Below are 16,354 nucleotides of genomic sequence, written 5' to 3'. Positions count from 1 at the left end.
TGCTGCCTGTGTGACCTGGGCTTTGCTCTGCACACAGGTTTGCAGTGCGGACCCTGAAGTCCCTGCTCTGCCTGCTCCGCTGCGAGGATGTGGTGGTGGCAATGGAACGCAGGTGTGCCTGGGACACGCTGCTCTCTGTTGACACTCACCACTTTGCCGTGGCTCTGCTTGCCAGGTGAGACCCCCTTCTCCCCACGGCCTCTGACATTTGTGCTCTGTGCCCAGGTGCCCCACTAAGTGCCCGTGGTAATGGGCGGGAGGGCCTTGTCCCTGAGGGACAGCCAAGCAGACTGGAAAAGGCTGGGAGAGGAGGCTGCCCATCAGCAACCAACTCCCAAATGGCCCAGGTCCCCTTGCTGGAAGGGTGCTGGGGGAAGATGAGAACTAGGTGAGCCACTCCTGGGAGAGGTTTGCCCCACTGCCTCAGGGGTCTTGTTTCCTTTCTCCCCTCTTCAGAGAAATTCGCCGTCTAGCCATACACTTCTGTTCCGCGGTTGCATTCTACCTGCTCGCCCTGCTCGGCCAAGAGATGCCATACTGGGATTTCCCTGCCCTGGCATTCCTTGTGGAGGTGAGCCTCAAGGCCAGCACTGCCTGGCTGAGCTGCCTCCCAGCTCTCTGCCCTCTCGTAGCCACAGCTGCCAGGACAAAGACACCCGTGCCCGTGCCCTGTGCTGCTGCCTGGGCCATCTGCTGCTGCCTGGGCCCGGCCCTTTGCGCTTCTGGGCCCTGTGCGCTTCTGGGCTCCTGCCGGCCGGCTCCCCTTTCACTGCCCTGTCCCTTTCAGGTCCTCGACTGCCTGGACTTGAGGGAATGCAGTGACAGTCTTCTGGAGATCATGGCACAGAACCTGCAGAGCGAGCACATGGCGAGGCGTTACTTGGCACTCAGAGGCCTCGTAGTGCTGGGCAAGAATCCCTTGATGGTGAGAATGGGCCCGTGGCTGAAGCCCTGCAGGCAGCGTGGGGCTGGGCAACGCAGTCGCTTGGCCTTGCCTGGCCTTCGGGCGCTGGGGCAGCTGCTCCCAGCTCTCCTGCCTCCCGCTTCAGCTGCCCGAGTGCTTCGGGACAGGCCTTTGGCCTCTGGGCCCTGCGGCAGCAGGGCGGCCTTTCACAAAGTTGGCTTCCACGCAGGCCGAAAAAATGCGGAGCCTGACTGAAAGTCTTGTGGAGCTCCTGGAGGAAAATGATAGTGACATGATCAGGATGACCATTCTTCTACTCAGACATTTACTCCTGGATAATGGTGCCCCAATACCCACCCCCATCGCCCTGCAGCTGGCTGAGGCGCTCCTGCCACTCTTTGACCGCGTAAGGCTCTGTGCCCACAGCCACGGCCACTGGCTGCTGCCCGCACACTTGGTGCCCTGTGCAGATGCAGGCCTGTGCCCTGGGGGGCCTGAAGCAGCTGATGCTCAGCTCTTTTGCCCTTCTCTTTCATACAGGATGATATCCAGGTGCAACTGAGCTCCATGTCTGTCTTTCAAGAGATGCTCGACTTATTAACAGAAGAGGGAAGAAAGGCCCTGAAGTCCCACGTGCGCCAGAGCCTGCTCCCACTCTACTTCCACTGCCATGATGAGAATCAGATTGTTGCTGAGGTGAGCACTTGTGGCCAGCTACTGTCCCCCTGGCAGGGGGTTGCGCTGCCTCCTGCCCTGGCACCTTGCGGGCTGCAGCCTCTTCCAGCCTGTGGCATCGGCTGCCTCCTGTGCCCTGCACTGTGGGGCCATCAGTGCGTCTCTGCTGCTCTCCAGGCCTCCCGGGAAACGCTGCATTCTACGGCCAGATTCCTGAAGAGGAGGGATCTCCAACAAATGCTACAGGTGGATCAGAGGTTTGGCGAGTGCCTGGTAAGAGCAGCCGAGAAACCCCAGGCTCAGCCTGGAGAAGGCCCCTGAGCGCGGTGCTCAGTCTGCGGGGCTGGCAGCTGTGCCCCTGCCCGCTGCTGCTCCCAGAGGCCGCGCAGCCTCTTCTCCAGGCTCCCGTGGGCCCGAGCCGGGCGCCCACGCAGTCCCGGCCCAGGAGGGCGGCGGGGCGGCACCGCGGCTCCCCGGGTAGCAGCCGGCCCTCCGGCCCCGCCCCTCGGGAGCCCGGCGCCAGCTGCTGCTGGCCACGCCTAAGGGCTCTGCGAGCAGGGCAGGGCCGGGGCTGGGCGGAGGCAGCGCCCGGCCCGGGGCCTGGGCCCGCGCCAACCCTTCCCTCCTGCTGCTCTCTCCAGCTGGCAGAGGACAGGAGCTGAGCAGCCGAGCACCTGCGCCGGGCCCTGCGCTACCTGCAGAGCCCACAGGAGCCCCTGCGAGAGGCGGCCGTCAGCTTCATGGGTGAGCCACGAGCCCGCGCTCCCTCCCCTGCCCACCGCAGCTGGGCCCCGGCCCCGCCTGCTGCCCCGGCAGCGCCACCCGGGCCCGGCACCGTGGAGGCCCGCCGGGCCCGGGCATTGCTGCTGCTGCCCTCTGGCAGCCGTGCCCTTGGGCGGCAGCACGCGGCAAAGGCTCGGGCTGAGCCCTGCGGGGCCAGCAGCCCGTGTGGCCACAGCGCCGGCAGCGCCGCTGGCAGGGAGCTGTGCTGCTGGGGCCGTGACAGGCTCTGTGTTCACAGGGATGGCCGGCCGGCACCTGACGGGGCAGCAGCAAGAGCTTCAGCTGATCTGCAGTGGTGAGTGAGTGAGGGCAGCGGGCTGACCGCGGGGGGCAGGCACGGGAAGCTGCAAGCCCTGCCCCGGCTGCGGAGGGCTCTGCTCCCGTGGCCAGAGCACACAGACATTTCAGGGCCACGTGTGGCATTCGTGGCCAGCAGCTTTGGGCTGATCCCCTCGGTCCCTGCTCCCTGCGGGCCATGGCAAGAGCCGGCTGGGATGACCCTGCCAGGGGGTTCACCTCGGCTCCCTGCACATCCGGGATCTGACCTTGGCTCTGTTCCTCTCTCTTGCAGCCCTTGAAGAAATGGCCTATGACAGCAGTCCCGCAATCAGAAATGCTGCAATTGAATCTTGTTTAGTTCTCCGGGCTGTACAGAGAGCTCCGTACTCCACATGGCATAAGCTGCGAGATCAATTCCGCAGTGCATTGAAGAAACGGCCTCGTCTGTGGGGCACTGCCTTGCTGTTCTGCTGCAGCTCCTCAGAGAGATGATCTGCGCAAGGCTCTGTCTGCTGGGCCTCTTGAGCCAGCAGGGGTTTTCTTGTTCTTCTCTTCGATTTTTGTGTTTGTATTTTCCTTTTTGTTGACAATGTAAATATAGAGTATCTTCCAATACACAGAGTCCCAGGATCTTTCTTTTCCTGCACAGTGTCCGTAGGGCATAGGGGAAGAGGGGCAAAAGGGTGCTTGTGCTCATCCAGCTGCCCAAGCGTGCAGTGTTTCAGGGAAAAAGGCCAGAAGCCCCTTGGCCTCTGGTGGTTCTGCTGAAGCCTTTGTGCTGCCGACAGAGCGGCTGGGCAGGGGCAGGAGCTGTGGGGATCCCTGCCAGAGCGGTGCCTGGAGATGGCCACAAGCCCTGTGCCACGCAGGAAAGGCCATCCGCGTCCTCCTGCCCGTGTGCTGCTGGTTGCTTTGCTGAGGGCTCCCAGGTGCCTCTGGATGGGGCTTCTCTGGAGCTGCTGTGGGGCTGTGGCGCTGCTGCCTGGAAGCTTGGCCGGGCTGGGGGGACACCGTGAGTCACTGGTAAGCCCTGAGCAATGGGTTGGCAGAGGCCATAAGCAGCCTCCTGGCAGCCGCCTTGATCCTGACAGCCGTCTGCTCTGGCGCTTCCTCGGTGGCCGGTTGGAGGGACCCCCTGGAATCAGGCGTGGAACCCTGGTCCTGGCCTTTCAGGCCTCTGAGGCCAGGAGTTGCGGGGCTGGGCGTGTGGCCTGTGCTCCAGACTGGAGCCCCCTGCCCCTCAGCCTTAGGCATTGAGCTCCACTGCCTGCTTGCTGAGTCTTGCTCCTGTTGCTCCAGGGGAGGCCTAGCTCTGTGGCTTTAGGTCCCATTGAGCCAGAAGAGCAGCAGCTTGGATCCCAGAGGGGCCACAGAATGGCCCTCTTGGACAAAGGGCATTCCTGTCATTTCCAGGGCAGGGCCACATGAGAGTGCAGCGGGCACCTTCAGGGCCACCTGGGCCACCTCTCTGTGTGCAGGGCTGGCTCTTTGCTTTGCTGCTCTCGGCCTTTTGTCGTCGTACTCCTTGGGCTGCCTGCAGCGAGGGGCAGCCCTATAAGGAGGGTGAAAGGCCCCGTCTCCCACATCTCAAGGCGGAAATGCAGCTCTCCCGGCCCTCAGCCCACGCTGTAAGCAGAGCAGAGCCTTTTCCCCAGCCCTGATGGCTTTCTGCCTGCTTCTGGCCCCTGGCCACCATGACCCACTGCACTCGCTCTGAGTCACCTACAGGATGGCTGGTGCCTCTTAATTTGCTGACCCTGGGACGTGAGGGTCACTGAGGGAAAGGTGGGTGTCCCAATGCTGAGGGCACACGTGGGTCACTAAGCAGACTTGGGCCTTCCCCAGCAGGTTGCAGGTGTCTGGCCTTATGTGTCGTGTTACAGTGGTTGTGCTGCTGCCTGGTCCTGTCCCTCTTGTCACCCTCACCCAACCTGGACCCTCTGACCTGCCTTCAAGAAACCCTGTTGCATCAGACATGGTGTCAAGAGCCCTCCTTCACCTGCCGCTCCAGCGCACATTACAAGCTCCGGGCCTGAGAGCAAGGTGGGCTGGGGCAGCTGGTCTCTCAGACCAAGAGGGAACCGCTCTCGACAGCAGCGGGCCATGGACGTTCCCCGCACCAGATAAAATCATCTCCAAGTTTAGCTAGTAAGGTAGTAAGGTAGAAACCATTAACTGCCGGCAAATCTGGCACTAGTCTCTAAGTTCCATTAGGTTTCTTTATTGCTAATCTAGGAGTAATACATTTTGACTCCCATTCTTCCAATAATCCTGATGTCAGGAATTTATTCATTGTTGCCTCCGTTCTTTTCCCAGCCTATAGTCTTCAAAGGTATTGCTTTCTGACTATGGCCTAACTCTTGTCTGCAGCTCAATTGTAATGGGGTCTGCTCATTTGGATTTTCCTGGGCTATCAGTATCCCATACTCTTGGCTACACCTGATTCAATACTTGCTCTAAATAGTTATTCTTGTTTGTTGGTCTTGTGTCAATTGTCAGTCCTACTGCTAAAACCAATTTGTCTTCAGGTACCTTCAACTTAATTTTTCTTTTCCTAAACGGAACTGCTGTATCGAAATTTTCAAGCAAATCTCTGCCTAGGACAGATTTGGGTGTGTTTGGTAAATAAAGAAACTGATGGATTGCCAGTTTCTTCTTGATTTTCCATTTAAGTGGTTGCAGGAAGAATGCATTTTCTGGCTGGCCCGTGGCTCCTATTGCTTGAAGATAGTTCTCACTTTTGGGTATCAGTGCTTGATTCAAGAGTGAAAAATGGGTTTCCACTATTTATTGAAAATTCCACCTCTTCATCATCCTTTAGCCTTCTTTTAACCTGCTAGGGTAAGAAGTGCTAGGGTAAGAACTGCCCGTCTCGGTCATTTCTTATCATCTAGAGCGGCTACAAGAGTTTGGTGTACTTTGTCTGCTAACTCTGGGCACTGGCCCTATTTCCAGTGTCCTTATTTCTTACAATATGCACATTGATTTGGCCCCAGCTTGGTCTGTGCCTGGTTTGAAACTCCTCTGCCTCTGCTACTTTTGCCCCTGCCTCTGTTTCATGCGCGTCCTCTCCCTGGTGCTGATCCAGAGCTGCCACCATGGCTGCAGGGAGTTCTTTTTCTTTTTCTCTGTCTTTATCATCATACGCTTTCGATGCTTTTCTCATTAATGCCTTTAAGTCTCTCTTTACAGGCTCTTTCAGCCTCTGAAGTTTCTGCCTGACACCTGGGCTAGATTGCCCTAACATCAGGGAAACGGACTGCTGCTTTCCCATATCCGACCAGGGATCCAGAGCTGTACTTTATGCGCAGCTGCTCACAACCTGTCCACAAAGTCAGTGGGTGACTCGTGCTGGCCCTGTGTAACATTATCTATTACTGACCAATTTATTGCTTTTGGACTAGCATTTTGTAATTCAAATTTGACTAGTTCCTGGCATCTGGTTAACATTGCACAGCTGCCTGCATCGTTCGGGTCCCACAAAGGGCTTACAATAGGAGACAGCTGGTCCACTGTGCCTTGTAAGGCTCCACTAGCAATTTGTCCCTGCGCACGTGCTCTGGCTACCTTGATCACCAACTCTTTGCTGGTTTTGTTAGCTCTGTCAACATCAAATCAGTAGCACCTCACTCTGGGTCTTGATTCTTGACTATGCACTCCAATCTTTTTGCTACTTTGCCTGGGTTTTCTCTATACATTTTCACTTTTTCCCACCAACGGTTCCGCTCACTCGGAGAAAAGCAGATGTTCACACACATGGCTTCTCCTGGGCGACTCAAGACTAGCCATAAGCGGGGGACTAAAGGCAAAGCTTTCTTGGTTTTATTCCTTGTGTTGGTTGTCACTGGGGGTCTCTGAAAGTGTCCCCTCACCTCATCCTCACTGCCATCTGGGTTTCATTCAGGGGGCCGCGTGGTTGGCTGAGGGGGAGTGTACTCGAGCTGGCCTGGAGTAACTCGGCTGTAAGTCTTGGACACCTAGGACACAATCTTCCTGGTGCATTGGAGCCATTTTCAAACATCTCTGCCCTATGCTGGATGCTGAACAGCTTTATTTTCTGCCTCTTTTCTCTTTCCAAAGTTAGGACTAAAGGTCCTATGGGGCCAAATAAAAAAGCCACAATTCTTTCTGCCCCTCAGGTTTATTCTTCAGGGTAAAAAACATGTCTGCATATATGACTGGATCTCATTTTTCTTCTTTGCTTCAAAATAACATCAACTGTAAAAATGTATCATAAAGTTTCAGCAGGGGTCACTTTTCATCGCTTCCTAATTGACACCAAGGCTACCATTGGGTAGGCTCTTTCATCCAATTACCTTTCTTTGAAAAATTACCCTCTGGCATTCCTCCCAAATCTTTCTCCACTGCTAAATTACGTTCTAGTGGACTCTTTTTAATACCATCTTTACTTCTCGTCTTGTTCATTCTTCATGCTATCAAAATTTCAAAACTTAACAGGATCTAGTAGTACTTCTCCTTTCCTTCTCTTCATCCCCTGTATACTCCACTTCACACACATGGGCTGTCTCTCAGTCACCCAGCACCAATATTCTTTTTTACAGTCCTAACAAGCAATGAAAATAAAAGGATTCCACGTTCCACACAACCTTCGCGGAATTGGGGTTTGATCAGACATAAAACAAATTTCTTAAAAAACCGCCTAAAGTCATACCCGGGAGTATATACTCGTGTCAACCTGGAGTTCACAACCCTTGACTTTTGATGTAGTGTCTAAAAGATTGAGTGACTGCTCGATGTTGTTCAAACGCTTCTCAAAGTCAGACGAGCTCGGTGCTGTGCCCATTTCCCTGGCGTGTTCCGGTTGGTGTTTATTTGTCAGTTAGCGTATGATGGTTTGTTTTCACGTAGCCCGTGCTTTCCACACGTTGGTTTACCCCTAGGTTTTGCCCTCCGTCAAAGCTGTCCCTCATGCCATTGCCCACTCTTTGTTCCAGCTCCTTCCCTGCCTGTCAAGATCATGCAGCTCTTTATTCCTGAACCTTCCCTGTCAGTTTTGCCTTGGACCAATCCCTGACTGCACCACCCCTTTGGAATTCCCCTGTTGCTGCAAGCCCCGCTGGTCCAGGTGACCTACCTTCTCCTCCCATCTGGCCTAATTAGTCCCAAGCAACTGATGTAATCCCCTGGCTCCTTCCCTGCAGATTCCTTATTGATCAATCCTCTGTATCCACCGCCCGAGTTGTACCCCTATAAAATCCCACGCACAGAAGTGCTGGCGCCTCTTTGCTGCTGAATCCTTCCCTTGGAATATACCTTTGCCTCTAGAACCTCCCTATCCAGGAGCCTCCTCCTTCTCTTTTGCCTGCTCCGTGCTGCACTTAGTAGATCCTGAACCACTGAGCAGTGACTCATCAGGTTCAGCCGCAGGCAGAACCCACGCCTTGGCCATTCCCCACTCCTGGCGCAGCGCCGCAGTTTTCCCAAGAGCCAGCCCGGGCTCCGCTGGGCTGCGTCACTGGGGAACCTGTCCCAGTGCCTGACCGTGCTCTGGGTGAAAGACCTTTTCCTGATATGGAAATGAAACTTGCCCTATCCCAGCTCCCTGCCCTTTTCTCCAGTGCTGTCACTGCTCCCAACAGTGACGAGAGCTGCAGCAGCCCCTCCGATTCCCCTCAGGAGGGTGGTGAAGACCACAATGGTGCCCTTTACTCTCCTCCAGGCAGAAGAAAGTGGCCTCAGCTGCATCTGGGGCTTCCCCTCCAGACCACACTCCATCCTTGCAGTCCTCCTTTGCATTCTGGCTAAAGGCTTCATATCTTTTTCTATTGTCCTGCCCAAAACCGTGCCCATCTGCTTCCAGCACTTCTCTTGGCTGCTGCTTTAGGGTGTGGGCACCATCATCAGAGACACAGAACAGCTTGTCCTCCCACAGTTATCCTTATCCTCTGCACTTGCACGTGTCTGCCTTGATGTTCACTGGGGAACTTCCCACTTTGTGGCCACTCATTGCTGTGCTCAGCAGGGACACGGTTTTGTTTGGACGGGAGCTGCCGGAGCGACATATGCAGCCACTGAAGCCGAGAATAGCAGAGGCTGGGCAGATTCTATTTGTCCCAGAATGCAGGAAAGAGAGTGAGAAAAGCACAAGGAAATTTCAGACTTTGTTACTTTGTAATCTAATTGCCCCAGGGAAACTCAGCAATGCATGGTGCTCCGCTGCTACTGCCAATGCCTTCCATGAGAAAAATTCATTGCAGGAAGGAGCAACATCATCTGACAGAGACCAAGTGTGCCAGCAGTTGCTCCAGCTGCTCCTGCCATCAGCCCCTGCAGGAAGGAGCACAGCCCCCAATGCACGTGGGCTTTGGCTCCCTCTGGCACAGAAGCCCCCCGGGGGCACAGGTCTCTGGGGCAGGAGACGGGCACCAGCGCTGCCAGGGGCTCGAGGGGTGGCGGGTCTGCTTGGCCGGCCACTCTGCCACACCTGCTGATGTCAGCGCTCCCCGGGCCCCAGGGCTCAGAGCAGCATTCGTGCCCGGGCCCACACCTTCCTTGTGCAGTCACACCCGCAGGTTTAGGATGGCCACCAGCTGGGACGTGTCCCAAGGAGGCCGTGCCAGTTTCCCTGCAAGGTCCCGTGCCCTTCCCAGCGCGGCTGCGTCAGCAGCCCTGGAGGCTCCTTCTGCTGCCCCTGAGCCCGCAGAGCAGGGCAGCCTTTGCTGATGCTCTGAGCCCTGTCTAAAGGGCCCTTGCTAAAGATCTTCTCGGCCTGGCTTAGACACCTGGGGCCAGGCATTCCTTCCAACCTGGGCCAGTTTGGGTGGGCTGGGGGCAGCCCCGAGGCAGGCGGCAGTGTGTGCAAGGGCCCTTGGTGACACGCTGCAGCATGGTCACCGTGGCATCGAATGGAACCGGGTGTCCAAGGGCCCTTTGTGACACCCGGTGGCATAGGAGCTGGCGGTGACAAGAGCAGGCCACAGTGCTTGGAGCACACCGCGGGACAGGACAGGACAGAGCGGTGCCGTGAGGAGCCCCCGCACAGCGCGCTCGTTCGCGTCCCACCCGGAGATTTTCTTAAGCGTTGTTCCTGCAGCTGAGCTCCAGGCCAGACCACAGGACCTTCTTACCTGTGGTCTCCCTGAGGCTTCTCTTCTGCAGGTGCCCTTGAGGCCAGACCACAATCCTTCACAGGAGTCTCCTGTCCTTGTGGCAGAAGCCCTTGAGACCGAGTGCAGGACTTGCTGTCCTGTAGCCTTCCTGAGGCTTCTTTCTTGACGGTGCCTTCCAGGCAGGACTGCAGGATTTGGTGACTTGGAGCTTTTCCAAGGCACCTCTCCTGCAAATAGCCACAAATCCAGTCCGAGACATGGAGCAGCGACCCCCAAAAGTGCCCAAGCTGGCCTGGGTGGAGGAGGAGGAAGAAGGCCCTGCAGCTGCCCTGGCACAGGACACTGAAGAGGTGGTGCCATTCCAGCCACCACACGAGGGTGAGTGGCAGAGCTGGGCAACAGGACTGGTGCCTGCGGCCAGCTTGGCTCCACGCCATTCTGTGCCGGGCCGGGCCGTGCCGGGCCATGCCATGCTATCCCCTGGGGACATGCCCCTGGACAGGACGGAAGAGGGGCCGGGCAGACAGCCCGCAGTGGCCGTGCTCCATCCCCTGGCGCATCCCGGGCCTCTCTCTGCCTGGGGAGCGCAGGGCTGGGCCGTGTAGTCCGGCCCCTCCCGCAGCCCCTCATCTCTGGCTGCGCTCGCTCTTTGCCAGATGCAGCCCCGGAGCGCACACAAGAGCAGGAGTCCCGCCGTGGCCGCTTCCGCAGAACAGCGCAGGTACCTGCAGCCATCCCCACCTGGGCTGGGCCTGCTCTCCCTGCTCAGCCCAGCACCGTGTGTGCAGCACTCCATGCAACATCCCTGCCTTCTTGCCCTTCTCCTACAGTTTGTTTGCAACTTCATCAAGAGGATTAAGGAGGAAGAGACCATGGGCGCAGGCCCCAGACCATACTCGCCCATCTTCCAAAGCAAGAGCAGTGCTGCCCTGCTGGCTATGCTTGTAGAGGAAGATGTTTACAATCCCAAGCAAGTAAGCAGCCTGTGGCCAGGGTTTGATCCCCCCAGGAATTGCTTGGCCTCCAAAGGCAGGCATGCTGGCTGCTGTGAGCCTTTCAGGCCACATGGCAGCGTGGTGGCAAGGGAAGCACCCCTCTGCAGAAGCTGGGAACATTGCTCTCTCTGGCAGCTTTCCAAGTCTCCCGGTGCCTTCTCCAGGTGCCTGCCATGGTCAGCTACATCCACCAGTGGCTCTTGGCCAATGATTCTGCTGAGCACAGGCTGGACAAGACCCTGCTGGATCTCACCGAAGCACAGCCAAAGGACGCCGTCATGACGCTCCTGCGTGTGGCCCCGTCCTGTGACAGGTATGGGGCCCACCTGCCCCTGATGGGCTCCCCAGCCCATCACCCTGCACAGCCTGCCCCAGGTGTCTGACCAACAGAGAGTTCCAGGGCCCTCTGGCTGCTCCCTTTCCCAGCCCTGGCATGGCAGCCCCTGAGCCTGCTGCCACGCTCCCTTGCTGCCTCTCAGGGCTCTGTCCCCACAGGGCTGGGCTGTCTGGGTGCTGCTGCCAGGGGGGCAGTGGGCAGTGGCAGAACTGGCAGCCAGCTCAGCTGGCCCCGGTGCTGTTTCTGAGACCCCCCTGAGACACAGCTCTAACCCCGCAGAGCTGCCATGGCCATGTGGAAGACCATCATGGCCTCAGCCAGGACTGCGGAGCTGGCACAGCTGATACTCCTGGATGTGCTGGGGAGCTGGCCAGAGCACAGAACCTGCACCTCCGGTGGGGGCGAAACGGCTGTCTTTGCCCTGGCTGTGAGTTTCTGCAAGTGGCCTTTGCTGGCCCCAAGGCTGCCTCCCCAGCAGCTCTCCATCCTCCTTCCCCCACTGCATCTCCCTGCCTCAGGCGCTGGCCTCAAACCTGGCCCAGGGGCAGCTTCAGGGCCACCAGGCTCCGTGCTCCCCCTGCGCCTCTCCTGGCCTCTCCCTGCCACGCTCGGGCCCGGCCACACGGACACCTGGGCACTGAGCGCTGTCTCGGGGGCTCTGTCCTTTGCAGGCAACGGTGGTGATGTGGAAAATCCTCCAGGTGCCCTGTCTCCCACGGATATTGAGGCTGTATTTCCCCCAGCTATTTGTGCATCTGCTCTTCCAAGTGTTCTTCAGCACTCTGGATACGCCAGAGGAGGTCCTTACCTTCTGGAAGGCATGCCAGGAAGAGCATGGCCTTGCCACCAGCCCCAACAGGTGCTCCGTGCCAGTCCTCCTGGCCCTGCCACGTGGCCTGCCAAGGAGCCAGTGCTGCCTGTGTGACCTGGGCTTTGCTCTGCACACAGGTTTGCAGTGCGGACCCTGAAGTCCCTGCTCTGCCTGCTCCGCTGCGAGGATGTGGTGGTGGCAATGGAACGCAGGTGTGCCTGGGACACGCTGCTCTCTGTTGACACTCACCACTTTGCCGTGGCTCTGCTTGCCAGGTGAGACCCCCTTCTCCCCACGGCCTCTGACATTTGTGCTCTGTGCCCAGGTGCCCCACTAAGTGCCCGTGGTAATGGGCGGGAGGGCCTTGTCCCTGAGGGACAGCCAAGCAGACTGGAAAAGGCTGGGAGAGGAGGCTGCCCATCAGCAACCAACTCCCAAATGGCCCAGGTCCCCTTGCTGGAAGGGTGCTGGGGGAAGATGAGAACTAGGTGAGCCACTCCTGGGAGAGGTTTGCCCCACTGCCTCAGGGGTCTTGTTTCCTTTCTCCCCTCTTCAGAGAAATTCGCCGTCTAGCCATACACTTCTGTTCCGCGGTTGCATTCTACCTGCTCGCCCTGCTCGGCCAAGAGATGCCATACTGGGATTTCCCTGCCCTGGCATTCCTTGTGGAGGTGAGCCTCAAGGCCAGCACTGCCTGGCTGAGCTGCCTCCCAGCTCTCTGCCCTCTCGTAGCCACAGCTGCCAGGACAAAGACACCCGTGCCCGTGCCCTGTGCTGCTGCCTGGGCCATCTGCTGCTGCCTGGGCCCGGCCCTTTGCGCTTCTGGGCCCTGTGCGCTTCTGGGCTCCTGCCGGCCGGCTCCCCTTTCACTGCCCTGTCCCTTTCAGGTCCTCGACTGCCTGGACTTGAGGGAATGCAGTGACAGTCTTCTGGAGATCATGGCACAGAACCTGCAGAGCGAGCACATGGCGAGGCGTTACTTGGCACTCAGAGGCCTCGTAGTGCTGGGCAAGAATCCCTTGATGGTGAGAATGGGCCCGTGGCTGAAGCCCTGCAGGCAGCGTGGGGCTGGGCAACGCAGTCGCTTGGCCTTGCCTGGCCTTCGGGCGCTGGGGCAGCTGCTCCCAGCTCTCCTGCCTCCCGCTTCAGCTGCCCGAGTGCTTCGGGACAGGCCTTTGGCCTCTGGGCCCTGCGGCAGCAGGGCGGCCTTTCACAAAGTTGGCTTCCACGCAGGCCGAAAAAATGCGGAGCCTGACTGAAAGTCTTGTGGAGCTCCTGGAGGAAAATGATAGTGACATGATCAGGATGACCATTCTTCTACTCAGACATTTACTCCTGGATAATGGTGCCCCAATACCCACCCCCATCGCCCTGCAGCTGGCTGAGGCGCTCCTGCCACTCTTTGACCGCGTAAGGCTCTGTGCCCACAGCCACGGCCACTGGCTGCTGCCCGCACACTTGGTGCCCTGTGCAGATGCAGGCCTGTGCCCTGGGGGGCCTGAAGCAGCTGATGCTCAGCTCTTTTGCCCTTCTCTTTCATACAGGATGATATCCAGGTGCAACTGAGCTCCATGTCTGTCTTTCAAGAGATGCTCGACTTATTAACAGAAGAGGGAAGAAAGGCCCTGAAGTCCCACGTGCGCCAGAGCCTGCTCCCACTCTACTTCCACTGCCATGATGAGAATCAGATTGTTGCTGAGGTGAGCACTTGTGGCCAGCTACTGTCCCCCTGGCAGGGGGTTGCGCTGCCTCCTGCCCTGGCACCTTGCGGGCTGCAGCCTCTTCCAGCCTGTGGCATCGGCTGCCTCCTGTGCCCTGCACTGTGGGGCCATCAGTGGGTCTCTGCTGCTCTCCAGGCCTCCCGGGAAACGCTGCATTCTACGGCCAGATTCCTGAAGAGGAGGGATCTCCAACAAATGCTACAGGTGGATCAGAGGTTTGGCGAGTGCCTGGTAAGAGCAGCCGAGAAACCCCAGGCTCAGCCTGGAGAAGGCCCCTGAGCGCGGTGCTCAGTCTGCGGGGCTGGCAGCTGTGCCCCTGCCCGCTGCTGCTCCCAGAGGCCGCGCAGCCTCTTCTCCAGGCTCCCGTGGGCCCGAGCCGGGCGCCCACGCAGTCCCGGCCCAGGAGGGCGGCGGGGCGGCACCGCGGCTCCCCGGGTAGCAGCCGGCCCTCCGGCCCCGCCCCTCGGGAGCCCGGCGCCAGCTGCTGCTGGCCACGCCTCAGGGCTCTGCGAGCAGGGGAGGGCCGGGCCTGGGCGGAGGCAGCGCCCGGCCCGAGGCCTGGGCCCGCGCCAACCCTTCCCTCCTGCTGCTCTCTCCAGCTGGCAGAGGACAGGAGCCGAGCAGCCGAGCACCTGCGCCGGGCCCTGCGCTACCTGCAGAGCCCACAGGAGCCCCTGCGAGAGGCGGCCGTCAGCTTCATGGGTGAGCCACGAGCCCGCGCTCCCTCCCCTGCCCACTGCAGCTGGGCCCCGGCCCCGCCTGCTGCCCCGGCAGCGCCACCCGGGCCCGGCGCCGTGGAGGCCCGCCGGGCCCGGGCATTGCTGCTGCTGCCCTCTGGCAGCCGTGCCCTTGGGCGGCAGCATGCGGCAAAGGCTCGGGCTGAGCCCTGCGGGGCCAGCAGCCCGTGTGGCCACAGTGCCGGCAGCGCCGCTGGCAGGGAGCTGTGCTGCTGGGGCCGTGACAGGCTCTGTGTTCACAGGGATGGCCGGCCGGCACCTGAGGGGGCAGCAGCAAGAACTTCAGCTGATCTGCAGTGGTGAGTGAGTGAGGGCAGCGGGCTGACTGCGGGGGCAGGCACGGGAAGCTGCAAGCCCTGCCCCGGCTGCGGAGGGCTCTGCTCCCGTGGCCAGAGCACACAGACATTTCAGGGCCACGTGTGGCATTCGTGGCCAGCAGCTTTGGGCTGATCCCCTCGGTCCCTGCTCCCTGCGGGCCATGGCAAGAGCCGGCTGGGATGACCCTGCCAGGGGGTTCACCTCGGCTCCCTGCACATCCGGGATCTGACCTTGGCTCTGTTCCTCTCTCTTGCAGCCCTTGAAGAAATGGCCTATGACAGCAGTCCCGCAATCAGAAATGCTGCAATTGAATCTTGTTTAGTTCTCCGGGCTGTACAGAGAGCTCCGTACTCCACATGGCATAAGCTGCGAGATCAATTCCGCAGTGCATGGAAGAAACGGCCTCGTCTGTGGGGCACTGCCTTGCTGTTCTGCTGCAGCTCCTCAGAGAGATGATCTGCGCAAGGCTCTGTCTGCTGGGCCTCTTGAGCCAGCAGGGGTTTTCTTGTTCTTCTCTTCGATTTTTGTGTTTGTATTTTCCTTTTTGTTGACAATGTAAATATAGAGTATCTTCCAATACACAGAGTCCCAGGATCTTTCTTTTCCTGCACAGTGTCCGTAGGGCATAGGGGAAGAGGGGCAAAAGGGTGCTTGTGCTCATCCAGCTGCCCAAGCGTGCAGTGTTTCAGGGAAAAAGGCCAGAAGCCCCTTGGCCTCTGGTGGTTCTGCTGAAGCCTTTGTGCTGCCGACAGAGCGGCTGGGCAGGGGCAGGAGCTGTGGGGATCCCTGCCAGAGCGGTGCCTGGAGATGGCCACAAGCCCTGTGCCACGCAGGAAAGGCCATCCGCGTCCTCCTGCCCGTGTGCTGCTGGTTGCTTTGCTGAGGGCTCCCAGGTGCCTCTGGATGGGGCTTCTCTGGAGCTGCTGTGGGGCTGTGGCGCTGCTGCCTGGAAGCTTGGCCGGGCTGGGGGGACACCGTGAGTCACTGGTAAGCCCTGAGCAATGGGTTGGCAGAGGCCATAAGCAGCCTCCTGGCAGCCGCCTTGATCCTGACAGCCGGCTGCTCTGGCGCTTCCTCGGTGGCCGGTTGGAGGGACCCCCTGGAATCAGGCGTGGAACCCTGGTCCTGGCCTTTCAGGCCTCTGAGGCCAGGAGTTGCGGGGCTGGGCGTGTGGCCTGTGCTCCAGACTGGAGCCCCCTGCCCCTCAGCCTTAGGCATTGAGCTCCACTGCCTGCTTGCTGAGTCTTGCTCCTGTTGCTCCAGGGGAGGCCTAGCTCTGTGGCTTTAGGTCCCATTGAGCCAGAAGAGCAGCAGCTTGGATCCCAGAGGGGCCACAGAATGGCCCTCTTGGACAAAGGGCATTCCTGTCATTTCCAGGGCAGGGCCACATGAGAGTGCAGCGGGCACCTTCAGGGCCACCTGGGCCACCTCTCTGTGTGCAGGGCTGGCTCTTTGCTTTGCTGCTCTCGGCCTTTTGTCGTCGTACTCCTTGGGCTGCCTGCAGCGAGGGGCAGCCCTATAAGGAGGGTGAAAGGCCCCGTCTCCCACATCTCAAGGCGGAAATGCAGCTCTCCCGGCCCTCAGCCCACGCTGTAAGCAGAGCAGAGCCTTTTCCCCAGCCCTGATGGCTTTCTGCCTGCTTCTGGCCCCTGGCCACCATGACCCACTGCACTCGCTGTGAGTCACCTACAGGATGGCTGGTGCCTCTTAATTTGCTGACCCTG

The sequence above is a fragment of the Melospiza georgiana genome, chromosome Z, assembly GCF_028018845.1.
Source record: "Melospiza georgiana isolate bMelGeo1 chromosome Z, bMelGeo1.pri, whole genome shotgun sequence".
Lineage (NCBI taxonomy): Eukaryota > Metazoa > Chordata > Aves > Passeriformes > Passerellidae > Melospiza > Melospiza georgiana.
This window is presented reverse-complemented; position numbering follows the sequence as displayed.